Source organism: Gorilla gorilla, chromosome 3 (genome assembly GCF_029281585.2).
Source record: "Gorilla gorilla gorilla isolate KB3781 chromosome 3, NHGRI_mGorGor1-v2.1_pri, whole genome shotgun sequence".
In the NCBI taxonomy this organism is placed as follows: domain Eukaryota; kingdom Metazoa; phylum Chordata; class Mammalia; order Primates; family Hominidae; genus Gorilla; species Gorilla gorilla.
In genome coordinates, this window is record NC_073227.2 from 160,724,260 (window position 1) to 160,742,805 (window position 18,546).

Genomic DNA, 18,546 nt, shown 5'->3' on the forward strand with positions numbered 1-18,546 from the left:
ACAGCGATTCTGAGATGATCAGAGTAGAGGCAATCACAAATGGACAGGGTATTCTTCTTTTAATTGCTTTTTTGTGTGTACATTAAGAAGCTATTTTACCCTCAAATATATAAAGAACTATCTCTGAAATCTTTACCTTTCATATTATTTACATAAAACTTTTCCTCCCTTTTTCTAATTTGTAACACACGAAATGTTTTCTCCATGTTATTCTGTTATCTTGAATTATGTTATCCTGGATCAAGAAATAGCATTCTATCCTTCTCACCAACATGAAACAGAAGTCATATCCTATTGTACAATTGTTAAATGATTATTAAAATCATTGGAGTCAGGTATACTAAAGTGTACTTTCATCATCTGGCAGATTATATTGAATAACAAGCCAGATGTTCCATTACTTCACTCCCAACTACTACTTCTCTCAAAGAGGGGTGGGTTTGCACTTTGATATCCTACTTGCACACAGATGTAAAAATCTTTGTTCCCCTTAGGAAACTAGCATCTTATTATTCATCTACTACCTTCTCTGGGAAGAGCTTCCTTGATCTCATTTCAGTATTCATTTAGCTCATTACTTCCTGAGGATCAAAAATTACTAGAATGCTTCATGAGAAATAAAACCTGAGATTCCCAAATCTGCATTACTGATGATGGAAAAACCCAAATTAACAACGGAAGGAACTCTGGTTCGGTGACCTTTCGCTAAACTTTTTTTTTTTTTTTTCAGTGTTTAGTAACACAGAGGCCTAATCAGCAAAACATGATTTCAGCTTCCTTTAGAAAAATGAGACCTTTACAGCAAAAAGTGATTTTGAGCACAAACTAAATTTTGGACCCCTAAGCAAATCATTTAGAGAGGTTCCTTTTTCATTAACCATCCCGAGAAATGACCTCAATCTGCAATGTGCAAGGAGGGGGAGAGAGGATTAGTGAGTCCCTGTACTGTTTTTGTTTGTTTGTTTGTTTTGAGATGGAGTCTCACTCTGTCGTGCAGGCTTGAGTGCAGTGGTGCAATCTCATCTCACTGCAACCTTTGCCTCCTGGATTCAACCGTTTCTCCTGCCTCAGCCTCCTGAGTAGCTGAGATTACAGGCGCCCGCTACCACACCCAGCTAATTTTTGTATTTTTAGTAGAGATGGGGTTTCGTAATGTTGGCCAGGCTAGTCTCGAACTCCTGACCTCAGGCAATCCACCTGCCTTGGCCTCCCAAAGTGCTGGGATTACGGGCATGAGCCACTGGATCCGGCCCCAGTCCCTGTACTCTTGATAAGATAAAGTGGCCAAAAAAAACAAGGTGTTGTCCAAAAACTGAGAGTATAAAAATAAGGATGAGAGAATGATAAGAACTGGGGCTAGTGTGCTACCTTCACCCTCACCATTGATGACATCTAATTTCAGGTAGTCACAATTGCCTTTCTTTGGAAAGGGTGCCTGTCTGGTTAAGATCAAGTTGACAAGTGCTTTATTATAGTCTCTCTACTCTTCTGTATGTTTGAACATTTCTAAAATAAAAAGTTTTTTATAAAGAGTATGTTGACTGGTTCACTAGAAAAGAAGAACGCATAGAAGGCAAAGGAAGTGAAGGGTGTCAGTCCATTCACCTTGGGACTGAAAATCGTGAGCAATCTGCCAAGTCACAGTGCAAGAAGAAAGAGGAAGACGGAGAAATGCCAGATGCAAGGAGGGCAGCCCACGGTCCTGCTCAAAGAACTTTTTAGGGTGATGGGAAGGTCCAGAAAAAGGAGGACATGCTGCTGGCTGCATCTTGCCCTCAACAGAGGATTCAGACAGAGCTGTATCAGCTTCAAAAACCAAACACCCATATACCGAGAAGGCATATGCTCTGTTTATTTGACCTGAAGGAAAAAGGATTTTGCTCACGCTGTCAGACCCATATATCTACAAACAAGTGGAAACAAGAGATGTAAGGCATGGAAAGAAGTCATGTATAGAAAGAATAAAAAGAATATTTGACTGCTTGACTTTCTTTAAAGGTAGTTTAGATCCTTTTTGGTTAAAGAAATGCCTACTATAGGGCCAGGCGCAGTGGCTCATGCCTGTAATCCTAACACTTTGGGAGGCCGAGGCGGGTGGATCACCTGAGGTCAGGAGATCAAGACCATTCTGGCTAACATGGTGAAACCCTCTCTCTACTAAAAATACAAAAAATTAGCTGGGCATGGTGGCGGGAGCCTGTAGTCCCAGCTACTCGGGAGGCTGAGGCAGGAGAATTGCTTCAACCTGGGAGGCGGAGCTTGCAGTGAGCCGAGATCGCACCACTGCACTCCAGCCTGGGAGATAAAGCGAGACTCCATCTCAAAACAAAACAAACAAACAAACAAAAAAGAAATGCCTACTATATTAATGACAATTTATGTAATTAATTAAAGCCTCTAATTTTTTTAAACTTTAGACTCTTTTGACTTACAGAAAAGTTGCAGAGTACAAAGCTTGTATTCTTCAAACCACTTCCCTCAAGGTTAACCATATGCTTACATAACCATAGCATAATTATCCTCATACAATACTATTAATTAAACTACAGGCCTCATTAGAACTTCACCATCTTTTCCACCACTGTCATTTTCTGTTTCAGAATCCTATTCCGGATGATCCCATATTGCATTTAGTTGTTACTTCTCCATAGGGAAGTATTGCCTTCCAGGCCATAACAATTCCTCAGTCTTTCCTTGCCTTTCTTGGCCTTGACACTTTTGAGGAGAACTGATGAAAATGATTTTGTAGAATGTCCTTCAGTTTGTGTGTGTTTAATGAGTTTTTTTTTTTCTTTCTTTTTTTTTTTGTACTTTTTGTAGAGACAGGGTTTCACTGTGTCACCCAGTTGGTCTCGAACTCCTGACTTCAAGTGATCCGCCCACCTTGGCCTCCCAAAGTGCTGGGGTTACAGGCGTGAGCCACCATACCTGGCTTGTTTAATGGACTGGAATGAGGTTACGTATTTTTAGCAAGAATACTATAAAAATGATGTTGTGTCCTTCTTTGTACATCATATAAAGGGATTCATGATGTCAATATGTCTTATTATATGATATTTCATTTGATCACTTGCTTAGGGTGGTTTATGCTGGTTTTTTCACTGTAAAGTTACTTAATTTTTCCCTTGGTAGCAAATAAGCATTTTAAGTGAGATATGCTGAGACTACGCAAATTCCGTTTCTCCTCAAATCACTGCCCACTAATTTTAGCACCAATCTGTGAATCTCGTCTGTAACAGTTATTTCCCCAATGGTGGTTCTGTTTTCCACTTTCCTTTTATATGTATTCTTTGGAATTCTACTTAAGAAAGAGTTGTCCCTTCTCTCCTATTTATTCTTAAAATTATTTATTTATATAACTATGGACTTCTGGCTATTACTTTATTCTATGGGTGAAAATCCAATGCTATCATTTTTTATCTTGCTGCTCAAATTCCTCTGTCTTTGGCCATTGTTATGTGGACTCCTATGTCCTTTTGACAAGCCCATGTCTTTTTTCTGTGCCTTTCTTTATTTATTGGCACTTTAAGATGTTTCAGGTTTATTTTGTGTTTGCCCTGCCTGAACTCTGGAATCAACTGCTTGCTAGGGTGGCTTAGTTCCTTTTATTGGACAATGACATTTAGAAACAAGATACAGGTGCTGAGTGAGCCTATTGCTACTGGGCTGTTGCTTTTAGGCCTTATCAACAGACAGCGCTCAGTAATATACGTGTGTATGCTAACCCATTTATATACATACAGCTATATTTCTGCATCTGTCTATCTGTGTGTCTGTGTGTGTGTGTATATATGTACATTTAAAAACATGAGTTACTGCTAGCCTGATTCCAATCCAACATCACAGGGTTCATGCTGGCCTTCTCCTTTCTGTATCCATAACTTTTTCTCCATCAACGCGATACCTCTACTACCCTCCTTTAACTTAGAAGATAGTTACATTTAATAATAAGCTCTAAACTCATTCATGGATTGATTTGGAAATGGATTTATTCATTTAGAAAATATTAATTTGGCATGTACCACGCTGAAGGCCGTGGGCTCTGGAGTAGAACTCTGGGTGGATTACAAAGGAATCTTAGGCCCTGCCCTCAGGTAGTTTATGGGCTACCAGAAAACATATTAAAAGAATACAGAGAGTAAAGACTATTTGGAGAAACAAATAAATTGCTCTGGGAGTGTAGAGGAAGGAGAAATGCACTCCCATTGAAAAAATAAGGAAAGCCTTCATGGAGAAGCTGTGGATCTGCAAGGATGGGGAGGATATGGATCTGCAAAGATTAGGGGAAAGCACTCAAGGAAACGGGAATAGCTTGAATAAAAGCACAAAAAGGAACAGAAGTAAGGCAAGGCATGCCAAGGAAACAGAAAAGCTGTGTGTCTGGGTGGGAATTGGGTCCTGTGAGGGAAGCACGTGGGGACAGCTGGGTCCCAGAGCTCCATGAACTGCTGGCTGCAGTGGAATGTGGCCTTGTCTGGTGGGCCGTGAAGAGCCCCTGCAAGTTTGTGAGTAGAGAAGTGACCTGTCAGGAGTGACACAGTGGAACTCAGAATGGAGGGGGATTTGGCGGACAGAGAAGATCTTTGGAGGAGATAAATATTTGGAAGCTACTGAAATAGTTTAGAATATCAGACAGGGTCTGAATTAGGGCAAGGGCAATGGCTGTGAAGAGGAAGGGATGTATATGAGCATAATCAATTTTGACAACAAATTTGATAAGAGCAAGAAAAGAGTCAAAGGTAACTTCAGGATTTCAAAAGGAGATATTAAAATCCAGAGCTAGAAACTAGGAGATAAGCAAGACGGTGGGAAAGTGTTCAATAGCCCCCCAAATGTAGAGTTGAGATAGATCGCTTCCCTGTGACTATTTCAGTGCTCTGTTGTGAGTGGACAAAAAAGGAGGGAAAAATTAGACTTTATATCAAACAGTGCTGTTACTTTTTAGCAGCACTGGAAGTCTCTAGCAGAGGAGAAAACTACACTAAAAAGCAAAATGAAATTTCTAGATGGCAATGAAATTGAATTTATCAGTGGTTGTGGTTAGCCATTGGCATTGATAATCACCACAGAGCGGTATTTTCTTTGAAGGTAGATAGTTAGCACTCTCTAAACTAGAAATTGCCCCCATTTTATCCATTATGACTCCGAGGCTTTTACAACAGAGCCATATAGCTTCAGTCACCAGGGAGTTTTAGAACACTGAAGTTAGAATGGAACCATCACCGCTACTCTATTAATGTTGTATCACTATTCAGATGCAGTTTATTGCAGGGAACAGCTTAAACTCAAATATACTAGCATCTATATAATCATGACAACACTTATGTGTTGGTACATAACGTATGGGCAGAGGCTGTGCTTGCCGGAGACTATCTGTCTTTCAGGCTCAAGAAGCAATGGCGAGTCAGCTGCTGTCGTGCCACAGTCTCTGTTTATTATGTTCTTATTATCTTTCTTATTATGAAAGGAAAGAGCTAAATGTGTTCATATGTTTGCAGGATGATAGACAACTTAACCATGTCATAGGGCAACAGGAAGGATAGAAGTGGAGGGAAAAAGAGCAAGCAACTTTTCTTCTATTCGATTGGGAAGGAGTTTGGAACTGCAGACCCGTCAGCTATAAGGAAGTCTGGTGTGAATGCCCAGCCTTGCCCCAGAGGGGAATGGGTCCTCACTGAGTACTCCTGCATCCACCTGCTTTCCCATCTCCCCGTTGGTACAGGTGAGTGACTTCAAGCCTTATTTTAGACAAAGTGTCTCTCCTGCCCCAAAGGCTCTCACAGAACAAAGCTGCTACAATGGTTCCTAAAACAGACACAATTCCCACAGAATTACAGATAATTTTCATTTCAGAAAAGAAGATAAAGACATTATTTAATTATCCTCTTCGGGATATGAAAGTACCACGTGGAAGATGGAGGCCAACTATTTCTTCTTCAGGAGAGTCAAAAGAACCACATTGAAGAAGAGGTTCACAATAGATGCTAAAAAATCTAAGGGTGCTCATGGCCCGAATACGTTTCCAGGCAGAGTTTGTGAGCTGAGTTCGCAAAGGTGCGGATGAAGACCGTTCGCTGGGCTTCACTAGTACAAAGACAGGCTGACAGTGCAAAGACGAAGAGGAATGGTCCCAGCCATCAGGAAACTCAGCAGCTTGGAAGATACTAAACAGCCACTCCTCCAGGATGTAAGTTCCCTCATTACAAAGCTGCCATATTAAGAAACATCTTTATAAATTAAAGGAAGCAGGGTTGGCAGGATTGAAGGGTCAATGCAAGCACTGAAACACAGTAGCAAGGAATAGGTAGAGGCAGAAACTGTGACGCGGTAATCATCTTCTACCCACATGTGCTGTCCCCATACCTCCCATGACACACTCTCCCCTCAGTCACCACTTTCCGAGGTCTCTATGCTCTCAGGTACCCTCTTCGTAGTCCCTTTTTCTTATGTTTAAATGAGGAGTAACGTGACACTAGACATCTGTACTTATTTACTAGTTACATGTTAGTATGTTGGTTCCTTCAGTTCTTATGTTACCAACTGATTTCATGATTTTTTTTTTTAAGTTTCTAGTTAGGAAATTGAAGGCTCTGTCATTGCTATAGGCATTTCAAGCTTGGCCAGTAGGCTCTGTATATTGACAGAGATGAGAAAGACTGCTATAGGTACATTTTTTGTTCTCTAAAAAATAGGGGTAACAGATGTGGGGGAGAAGAATTAGAAGCAATGCAGAGTCTGTGTTTTCTTCTTTCTCCTAAGGTTATGGCTCATGTCCCAAGTTGTTGGGAAGGAACCTCTGGTTGCAGCAGGACTGACTGTACAATTTGTGAGCCCAGTGTGAAATGAAAATGCAGGGCCCCTTGATCAAAAATTATAAAAAAATCTCAAGACAGCGCCAGCAGAGCATTAAAACAAGCCCCAAGTCCCAGGCACCACACAGCCTCGCTCTTCTGCAGTTCAGCTCTTCCTTTTACGTTCCTCTTCTGGCTACCTCATTTATCCTTCCGTAAACCTTCACTGATGAGAGATGTGGTAACCCAAGCAAGTCTATCGTTCTTGCAACTAAAATGAACCAGCACACTTAGGACACGACAGGGTTCCTGCTGTCATTTCTTCCTCTTACCTTGTACAGTCTAAAAATTGCAGGGATGTATTAAAATGCTTTCTACTCCATGTTATTTTAGGTAATATTTAATTAGGTTTTTATGCTTTAATACGATGTCTGATGTTCTGGATCGTATCCTCTAATTTTTTCTACTATAATAAAGTTCCTGACACTAGTTTAGGATGGACTGCACCCTCTTCATCAGAAGCCTTTGTCTTCCTTCTGCCTAAACTTCTGCCCCAGGCTCAATAATCCTCCTGTGCAGTCTCCTTCCGTAATCTCCCCTTCTGGAGAATAAAAAGAACTTTGTAAAAGTACTTTAGAAATAAGCCTGGCTCGGTGGCTCATGCCTGTAATCCCACCACTTTGGGAGGCCCAGACGGGCAGGTCACCTGAGGTCAGGAGTTCGAGACCAGCCTGACGAACATGGTGAAACACCATCTCTACTAAAAAAAAAAAAAATACAAAAATTAGTTGGGCATGATGGCTGGCACCTGTAATCCCAGCTACTCGGGAGGCTGAGGGAGGAGAATTGCTTGAACCCGGGAGGCGGAGGTTGCAGTGAGCTGAGATGGTGCCACTGCACTCCAGCCTGGGCGACAAGAACAGAACTCCATCTCAAAAAAAGAAAGTACTTTAGAAATAATTTTTTGATTTGCATACTACTTTGAATAGTATTTTTGCCTGCCTTTCTTTGCCCAAATTTTTGTAAGAAAAAACATCATGCAAATAAAAGGTACTCAATTCTTGTTTTTCACAACAGGGACAGTAACTTTCTCCTATTCTCAGATTTTCATTGCTTACTTTTTACATTAGTTCCTCGAGGGTTTATAAGTTTTTGTTATCTTGATTTTTTTTTTTTGATATCTTGGAATTTTTTTATGTCACCTAATTTGAACTAACTGGAATGGAAGGATGTAATCATGTGGGGAAAAACATAAAATACTTTCAAAGAAACTAAGTTTCATTGATCTCAAGATTATGCAGTACCTCAGACTAAGGTTAACAAAGTGTTGCTTCGTTAACAGGGACTGGGAGTCAGTTAAGTGCTTTAATAAGTAGATAAGGCTTATTTGCAATTAGCATATTGATTGTTTACATATAAATGAGTGCTTCTAAAGTGCTTGAGGGGAGCAGGAAAACAGCTTGTTAAGAGTTTTAAATGCCCCCCTTACAGATCATTTATCTCTATACTAATAGACACTATCTTTGAACCAAGTCTTTGCTAGTCCAAGGAGATATAAACCAAAAAGCTAAAATCACCACACATTTCAAATAAGTATAATTAATTAATGATCTTTATTTTTGGGAAAATGTTACCAAAAGTCCCTTCAGAGTGGGTTCACCTGATGGACAAACAATTGAAAAGACAATCAGATACAGAACTAGTTTCACTCCAGCCATGGTGATCTCTCCTATCTCCATTTTAAGGAAAACGACCAAATTCCACAAGTTTTGTTCACAGCTGACTGAACCAGGTAGAAGGACCCAACCCAAGGAAAACCCGTGGTCTCTGTATGACACAGACTGGCTTGAAAAATGAGCTTGGTCTGTCAGCTTCTGACCCTCCCAAGTTTATCTGGAAACACAGGGAAACATAGTTAGCCGTGGCAGCAGAACCTAAAAGTGACACAGCAGACAGGCCAAGGGAGGGGATGAGTCACATTCGAAAGCCAAGAAACTAAGAAATTCCTATGAGGAGATAGAGATGTGGAGAGAAAGAAAGAGAAAAGAAGGAAGCAAGGAAGGCAGGAGGGAAGGAGTGGGGAAGGAAGGAAGAAAAGAAAGGGACACACGCATAGCCACACATGTAAGACAGATGATAGATGGAACCTGCGCCCCTTGGAGGGAGTGGTTTGTCCCTGTATTTTCCCTGGTTGGCTCTTTCTACTCAGGGCCCGCCCATGAGCATCCTTAGAGCCAACCTCTTTGTCCTTTGAGGTAAACTGGGGCGCTGTTGTTCCTTACTCTGTAACTTGCTGTCAAGAGACGAAAACACCCCAAACCATCTTCCAAATAGGAGCAAGGGGTGGGGACAGGACAGGATGGGGAGACATCCAACACGTAATGCATTTCACACGGAAAAGCCTCCTTCTCATGCACGTGAATTTGCTTAAATATTTCCAAATTTTCACCAAGACAGCACCACAAAAAGGTCTTTTTCTGGGCTTCTCAAGGCCTACAGCCTGGGAGTGAGTAAAGCTGGTGGGGCGGCTACGCTGATTGGGCCTGATGCCAGCAACATGGTGGAGTCTGTCACACTCCTTTGATGTTCACAGTCAGGACAGCTTCTGCCTGCTAAATATTAATCCAATCTGGCCAATCAAACTTCAGGTGTAGTAAATGATTACAGTAACAGGCAGCTTGTAACCCAGAGAACCCTTCCGCTTCCTGAGGTCAGCCTGGGGCTTTGTTTGAAAACCAGGAGTAGCACAGCAGGGAAGAGGCGTCCCAAAGGAAGAGGGATGGGGTGTGGGAGTGTGTGAACGAGTGTGTGTCTGAGTGCATGGGATTATGAGTGTGACTGTTATATGTGAATGTGTGTGAATGTGTATATCTGTGAGTGTATGCGATTCAGTGTGTGACTGTGTGAATGTGTGTGAATGAGTGTGTGAGTGAATGGGATTATGAGTGTGACTGTGTGTGTTATGTGTGAAGGTGTGTGAATGTGTATATCTGTGAGTGTATGTGATTATGAATGTGTGACTATATGTGAATGAGTATGTGAGTGTATATGAATGTGTGTGGGACTGTGTGACACTAAGTGTGTGAATTTGTGTGCCAATGTGTGAATATATGAATGTGTGAATGAGTGTGTGTCTATGTGTGTGAATAAGTGTATGTGTGAATGTCATGTGTGAATGTGTTTATGAATATTTGTGAGTGCATGTCTGAGTGTGTGTGAATGTGTGTGTCTGTGTGTGATGTATTTATGAATATGTGAATGTATAACTATGCATGTGTGAATGTGTGTAAGAGTGTGTGTGACTATGGGTGTGTGTGCGTGTGAGTGAACATGAATGTGCATACTTGTGAGTGTTGAGGAGGGAGGGAAAAGGAGAAAAATAAAATGGAAATAAGAGGGTGTGTGAAAATGTGGCAATTCTCTTCTCAACTGGAAATACAGATTAACATGTGCAAAAAACAACCCTGACCCGAGTTTTCAGCTGTGCATGCGGCGGTGATGTCACTCTCCATTAATCAGGAAGCAGATGCTCCTGGCTGCCTTCTCTCCCATCACCCCCTCAGAAAGAGGGTGAGGGCGTCCACGGGGCTCTTCGGCTTTCTTATTTCTACCCCCATCGAAAGGCAAATATGAACCATGTGGCTGTCTCCACCCCTGACTTCAAAAGCATGTGTAGTTAAGGGACTTCAGCTTTTCCTAAAGAGTATTCCTCAAGGGAGTAAGGAAAAAACCAAACTCAACCACTAAAGCGTTCTTCCCTAAATGTCAAAGAAATCTGGTGGGTTGCTGATGTTGTTTTTCTAAACCTCTTTGCCCTAACAACACTTTGTAACATACATGGAGTGCAAGATTCTCTTTTTGCAGAGAGAAAATAAACCCTAAGGCATAGAGTAATTTTCTGCTTGTTGAATCTTGTGCCTGGTTTGTTTCAACAAAGCCAGGTTTCCTTAGCATCACCTGGCCTAATCTACAGAACAGGCACTTCCATGAGAGTGTAACCATGTTTAGCAAAAGGTATCAGTTTGCCAGCTACTTAATGTCTTGGGCAACGTACGGCTGCCAATATCCACTCAATTAGAAGGTATTAATCATCCATTTTACTGCTCTCCCCTACTGCCTATCACCCCCCTTCCTCAGCAAGGCACAGAACACAGCCGACTTCTCATGTAATTCAGCCTTCCAGGCAGATGCAGTTACATGGCAACCATCAAGACACCTCTTTTTTTTTTTTTTTTTTTTTCGGACTGATATTCTATTAATCCTTACAAGTTTATTAGTTCTGACTCATAACAATCCATCAGCCATAAGTGCAATAAATGATGCTTGGAAATTAATACCCACGTTTCAGCAGAGAAGGTTTTATATATTGAATTATCTTTAAAGTTATAAATAAATAACATACGTGAAATAGATTTAAGCAATAAAAATATATTCAGCAAACAATACCCAGTAAGCTTAATATTCACCAAGCTGAAGCTACTTGGGCAGTATCTTAATAAGCCCTCAACTCCCTGCCCTCCTTCTCTTCCCTGGTAAAATCATAAATCCATCATATCAAATATTGGGGTTCTTTCTTGGAGGAAAAATAGGGCTTCCTTTATCTAACACTTATTCTCAGTGTTTCAAGTGTTTCAGCTTTCCTAGGGTTTTTTTTTTTTTTTTTTTTTGGTTTGGTTTTTGCTTGTTGTGGGGTTTTAGTTTTTAAATTTTTCATAATTTATTTTTGTGCTTTCTGCTATTTTTTTCCAGCTTCTTTAAAGCATAATTGGCATATAAAAATTGTATACATTTAAGGTGCACAACATGATGTTTTGATATATGTATACCTTGCAAAATAATTATCACAAGCTAATTAACATATCCATCACCTCACATAGTTACCATTTATTTTCTATGTGTTGAGAACTATTAATGTCTACTCTCTCAGCAATTTCAAGTATACAATACAGTATTACTGACTGTAGTTACCATATTGTACATTATATCCCTGGAACTTATCTATCCAGCATAACTGAAACTTTGTACCCTTCGACCAACATCTCCTCATTTTCCCCGCCTCCCAGTCTCAGATAACCATCATTCTACTCTATCGGAGTTACATTCCACACATAAATGATATCATGCAGTATCTGTCTTTCTCTGCTTGGCTTATTACATTTAGCATAATGTCCTCCTGCTTCCCCCATGTTGTCACAAATTGCAGGATTTCCTTCTCTTTAGAGGTTGAATAATATTCCATTGTTTATATGTGTGTATAAACACACACCCACATACACACACCACATTTTTAAATTCATTCATCAGTTGATGGATACTTAAGCTGATTTCATATCTTGGCTATTGTGAATAATGCTGCAGTTAACACAGGAGTGCAAACATCTTTTTGACATACACATTTCCTTTAGATACATATCCGCAAGCAAAGTGGGATTGCTGGATCACATGGTAGTTCTATTTTTAATGCTTTGAGGGACCTCTATACTGTTTTTCATAATAACTGTACCAATTTACACGCTCACCAATATTGTTCTAAAATAATTCAGAAATTTTCTGAGATATCTTTTTTGTGTGTGCCCACACTTGTAGTTCCACCTACTTGGAAGGCCGAGGCAGGAGGATAACTTGAGGCCAGGAGTTCAAGGCTGCAATGTGCTATGATCATACCTGTGAATAGCCATTGCACTCCAGCCTGGGTAACATGGTGAGACCCTGTCTCTAAAAAACAACAAAAGTTGAAAAAAATACCTGAGATATCTTTGTTTGCCCTTACCTCCTCCTCTTTATCTTTTCCCCCAACTCCTCAACAAAGCCACTTAAATAGCGTTTAAAAAGTGACCCCCCTGAAAGAAAGTCCTATTTAAACCGTGGCTTCAGTAGAGCTTTTCAAGAACCAGGGCCATTAGAAATTCATCTTGCTCAAGGGAGGCAAGAGGCTGAATTCAGGAGCCAGGAGTTTATTTTGCTATATAATGAAAACAAGGGAGAGTCAAGTTTCTACCCAGTGTCAAACAACTCTATCACATTCCCATCAAAATAAGTCAGAAAACATCTGCTAATTTTTACTTTTGTTTTTCAAAAAAGAGAGGGCTCATAGTGCTATTTGCTAACCTATCTTTCTTGCTAACCAAATTTTCTAAAAGATACACTCAAAAGTTTTATAGTGATACTTTTCTTTCAGTAATGAATTAAATCTGTATAATTTTATCGAATGTTGCCCCTCATGGAAATGTGATTATTGCATTGTTGTTACCTATAATGAAATCCTTTACTCTTAACCTCTTTCACAGATTCAATGGACAACAACAAAACACCACAAGATTTCATATTATTGATGACGTAAAGTGAATTAAGAGTTAGTGGCAAAAGTCTGGTCTAGACAATGATCTAGCAAAGGAGTTTTTTTTTTTTTTTGAGATGGAGTCTCCCTCTGTCACCCAGGATAGTGTGGTGGTGCGATCTCAGCTCACTGCAACCTCCGCCTCCCAGGTTCAAGGGATTCTCTTGCCTCAGACTCCCGAGTAGCTGGGATTACAGGCATCTACCACCACACTTGGCTAATTTTTGTATTTTTTGGTAGAGACGGGGTTTTACCATGTTGGCTAGGCTGGTCTTGAACTCCTGGCCTCGAGTGATCTGCCCGCCTCAGCCTCCCAAAGTGCTGGGAATACAGGTATGAGCCACTGCGCCTGGCCAGCAAAGGGTATTTTTATTACTTACCCTCAGAGGCAACAAATGCAGAAACTCCACTTTTGGCTGTCCCTTCTCTAGTTCTGGTGGCCCTTCTCTAATGTGTCTCTTCTTCTTAGGCTTGTCTGCACACAGACGTGCTTTCTGCTTATGAATTTAGGAGAACTAGATCCATAAATTACATCACACCTTTCCTGCCTACATGCAATTTTCCTAGACTTCAAAATTTTACAAACCAGACAGATCAAGATGCACAGGCTTCCACTCGATGTCCCTTGCTGTATTCTGAGGCTAAAAAGACTAACACTGATTTAGTGGCTGTCTGCAAGGTAAAAGCATTGCTTTGATCCATATACCCAGTGCTCCTATTTTCCCTGCCTCCCATGCCAGTGTGTACATATTTACATCCCTACTAAGTCTGGGCACCAAGGGCTATGAGTGGCCCCCAAGGCAGAAAGATTTTAAAATATAAGCAATGACATATTCTGAAATTACAATAGCAAACATTTTGAACTGCTCTCAGTTCTTGGGTAGATGATCAATACTAGGGACTGGGAGAGAGGAAACAGCAATGCTAAGCTCTGGGCCTCAAGCGCACAGAGTATCCTACAAGTCGGGGAGACCCTGCCGACCATCTAGCCTGACTCCATCCGTTTACAGAAAAGGACACTAAGATCCAGAGTCATGAAGTGATTGGCTCAAGGTCACAAAGCCAGTATGAGGCAGGCTAAGGCCAGAACCTGGGCCTACTATCAGTTAGTAAGGCTTTTTACACTCATTCAAGCCACCTCTAGATCAGACAATCAGAAAACACAATGACATTCTAATACCCATATGATGTCAGCACATAACATATCATAATAGTGCCTGGGTGATGAGATCTGATAGGCTTGTGGGAATGGAGTGATGGTGGTTATGAAAGAGGATGAACTCTTTTAATAGCCTGCTGCATTCTGAAAAAATGGCACACCTTCATTTTGCCTCAAGGGTTACATAATGGATCAAGATAAAACTCTAAATTTAAAAAAATGGATAATTCAAGTCAATGGAGGCCACTTTTTCCCTGATAAAGGTGTTTTAAAGATATGGATATTATATGTATTGTAATTAAAATAACGAGACTAATTTTTATGTTCAACGAACAGTACGCATAGTGCCTACCCAGTGCACAATCACCTTTGAATATACACAAACCCAATTAATGCAACGTGTGGTAATCTATAGTCTTTCCCAGATGCAATTCTGCTAATAACTTTTTATAACTCTTAATGCATATATGTCTAAAGACAGCTCAGTGACCAGTCATCCTTCCCCACTCTGCGCACTGTGAAGACTGGCTTTTCATTTAAGTCTGCGGTCTACAAACAGCTTTATTTCTTTCCTTTCGGGAACACATGATACCTCTATTTGAGAAGACCTATAGCTGTTATCACTGACTCTGCAGTTCTTCATTCTCTACATCTCATCTGAGGCTACCTCTTTAATGATTGTATGTGCTTCTTCCTTTCACACTGCGACAGACCTTGAGGTTCCCATACCTCTTGTATAAATTATTATTGCAAAAGCCTTTTAATTATTCTCACTTCTCCTCATTCTTGACAGAGGCATCAGAATTATCATTCTAGAGTCCAACTCTAGATGTCATTAAGTTGCTCAGAAATCTTCCATGGCTCCCCATGGCTAATAGAGTCTAAAAGTCTCTGTCTGGTTTACTGCTTGAGGCCCAATCTTCTGGGCACTCCTTGGATTCCCACCATGTCTCTTTCTGCCTACTGATCTCAGTGTCTAGAATGCCCTTTTCGCCCATTCTCATCCCCCACCTCCCCTGGTCAGCTCTCTCTATTCTCCAAATCCAAGCTCAAAACCCTATTCTCAACAAGGGGGTCTTTGCTGTTAAGATTTAATCTCTTGTCTCCTGTCCTTCCATAGCACCTTGTTAATATCTCCAATGATAGCTCTCAATACATTGTTATTTGTGACTTTTTTCCATTCAACTATACATTCCGTGAGGGCCGGGATACCTCCTCTGTCTCTGAACAAGGCATAGTACAGTGTTTTGTGCACAGTAGGTTCTCAACAGACACTTGCTTTTTTTTTTTTTTTTGAGATGGAGTCTCGCACTATCACCCAGGCTGGAGTGCAGTGGCGCGATCTCGGCTCACTGCAACCTCCGCCTCCTCGATTCAAGCGATTCTCCTGCCTCAGCCTCCTGAGTAGCTGGGATTACAGGCGCCCGCCATCACATCCAGCTAATTTTTTGTATTTTTAGTAGAGACGGTGTTTCACCATGTTGGCCAGGCTGGTCTTGAACTCCTGACCTTGTGATTCGTCCACCTCAGCCTCCCAAAGTGCTGTGATTACAGGAATGAGCCACCACGCCCGGCCCAATAGACACTTGTTGAAACCAGTTTTGTACCTCTACATGCCAAATAATTTGTCAGTGCCCTAATTTTCCAGCTGCCATAGCTCTTTCACATTGTTTCAAATTGTTTTTTAGGTGTATCCTTACAGTCTTCCTTTCTTCTCCTCTCCACTACCCCCACCACCAATACTGCTTTGTGGTTGCTTCAGTTAACTCACTAGGAACAGTATTTATATTTATTATACACTTGTATTGGGGAAGCTTGTTTTCTCTACGTGTATCCTACCCAATCTATGTCACATCTGCACACTATGTAAAGATTTAATAGGGCACCTAAAGATTGACTGGAATCTGAACTCACTTCCTAGTTATGTGACTTTCAACAAGGTGCTTAATTGCTTTGAGTCTTGGTTTCCTCTCCAGTAGAAAGGGATAATAATTCCTCAATTCTGTGATGACTACTTCGGCAATAATATGAGAAAGTCATCTGGCACAGAGAAGGCATTCAGTAAACAGTATGTGGTACCTTTTAGACCAGGCCAAAGAAAGCTGAGAAAGGAAGCAAGTTGTTCCCAAAATCTGTGTTAGCTGCTTCACGAATGAGCCCTGATACTCATGTTCAAAACCAGACCCCTTTCTTGGGACCCCACTTGGCTTCTCCATAGCACACTGAATTCCTGAATAATTTGATGTGGATGCCATTACTTATCCCTCTTCACATACACAACATGATGCAATAACTGGCACATACCACCCTTCACTCTAAGAGCAGATTGCAACTCACACTGCATTTTTCCATGTCCCAGCACATGGAGACATAATACCAGGGAATTGCTGTTGATTAAGATTCACTTGTGTAACTTAGGAGTTGGTTCAATTTTCAGACTTTGTTATTAATGATATTGTCCTATAATCTATGTTAAATATAGATCACAAGTGATGCTGATGAATGGGTTGGATCTCTCATTTGTGTTCGTTCAATTTACAATCATAAATTAAAATGTTCAAATGTTCTTCACCCTACAATGTAGATTTGGTCTAGGGTTTCAATATGATGAGTTAGTACTGTTAGTTTTCATAAGAACATGCTGCTTTTTAAAATTTGTTTTCTCTTTTTAGATTTAGCTGTACATTATTGGCAACACATACTGCCCAGATTATGGAATTTGGTAATAAATTATGTTTTTACTATCTTTGAAAATTCTTTTCAGGGTGGAAGACCTTAGTTATTAGCCTTAGTTATTAGCCTTAGTTATATGTGTTTAATCTTGGTTTTCCTACGGTATTATGCAAATTCTGCAAAATGATCCATGGACTCATCCATTGATGTGTATCAATGTAAGTTTCTGAAACAAAATCATCAACATGCAGAGACAGGTTAATGCTTTAGTTGCATAGCTTTCAAGAGTACTTATGTTTATTAAGAAGTTGTCTTCCTAAGGGTCATGTTGTAGCCTAATTCTGGTACGCAAAACTAGGATACCAAGTTAATAATCCTAATGTGTTGTTGTTGTTGTTGTTGTTGTTGTTGGTGGTGGTGGTGGTGGTGGTATTGGTAGTGGATTTTTTCAGGGTTGGGGGAGAATTCTGGGGACAGTAAGAATGATAGTAATGACTAGACATCAACTAAAATGTACATGTATGTGTGCAAGCATGTGTTGAGTACATGTGTGTGTTTAGGGGGTTGATACTTGCTAAACCTTGTTAGGAGCAAGACAGTGATGATCAGCTTTGCGCCCAATGGTCTAATATGCTCTTATATTTCAGCAGGATTACACATAACTGAAGGAATTACACAATCTTCTCTTACTTCACATTAGAAACCTTTAATACCAAGCCGGTCACGATGGCTCACACCTATAATCCCAACATTTTGGGAGGCTGAGGTGGATGGATCACCAGAGGTCAGGAGTTCGAGACCAGCCTGGGCAACATGGTGAAACCCCGTCCCTACTAAAAATAAAAAAACATTAGCTGGGCATGGTGGCAGGTGCCTGTGATCCCAGCTACTCCAGAGGCTGAGGCAGGAGAGTCACTTGAACCGGGAGGCGGAGGTTGCAGTGAGCAGAGATCGTGCCACTATACTCCAGCCTAGGCAATAAGAGCAAAACTCCATCAAAAAGAAAGAAAGAAGGAAGGACGGAGGGAGGGAGGGAAGGAGGGAAGGAAAGAAGGAAGGAAGGAAGGAAGGAAGGAAGGAAGGAAGGAAGGAAGGAAGGAAGGAAGGAAGGCATCCTTTGATACCAGAACAAAGAGCCATAATATCAAGAAGAACACAACCCAGAAGATTTTATTACATTAATAGCCCAGCTAAGAGATTTAGGAGTCCATGCCCACTTACAGCGTCATGTCATTAAGGCTGATGAACACAGGGTAGACAGACGCCTTGCTATTTTCTATCCTATGCCCTGCTACAAACATGTGGCCTGGAACCACTTTGTGATTACTGCAGTAAGTTCTCTGTGATTAATGTGGACATAACACTGTCCAGAGGAACTGGAGCAGACACATCTTATCTGAGAGTCACTGCCCTATGACATGGCCATGAGGTCACTCGGCCCCCTTTGTTTTAGGCTGTATATTACTTAAATCAGTCATCAGAAAGATGATTTAAATCAACCTTCAAGAAGATATAATTTCATTACTTTTTTTTTTTGCCAAACTATGTCCCTATTGTCTATACTCCTAATATTAATTATAACCAAC

The 18,546-nt window shown here is 40.8% G+C and overlaps 1 protein-coding gene and 1 long non-coding RNA gene across 3 annotated transcripts in view; one reads left to right on the forward strand and one right to left on the reverse strand.

The window, feature by feature from the left end:
* MAML3 (mastermind like transcriptional coactivator 3) overlaps positions 1–18,546 on the reverse strand; it is a 435,963-nt gene that overhangs the window by 207,369 nt on the left and 210,048 nt on the right. The gene's annotated exons all lie outside the window — the stretch shown is intronic.
* On the forward strand, positions 5,856–7,280 carry LOC129533065 (uncharacterized). Its single transcript, XR_008679087.1, has 2 exons — positions 5,856–6,187; positions 6,760–7,280. It is a non-coding gene; the product is annotated as an uncharacterized lncRNA (long non-coding RNA).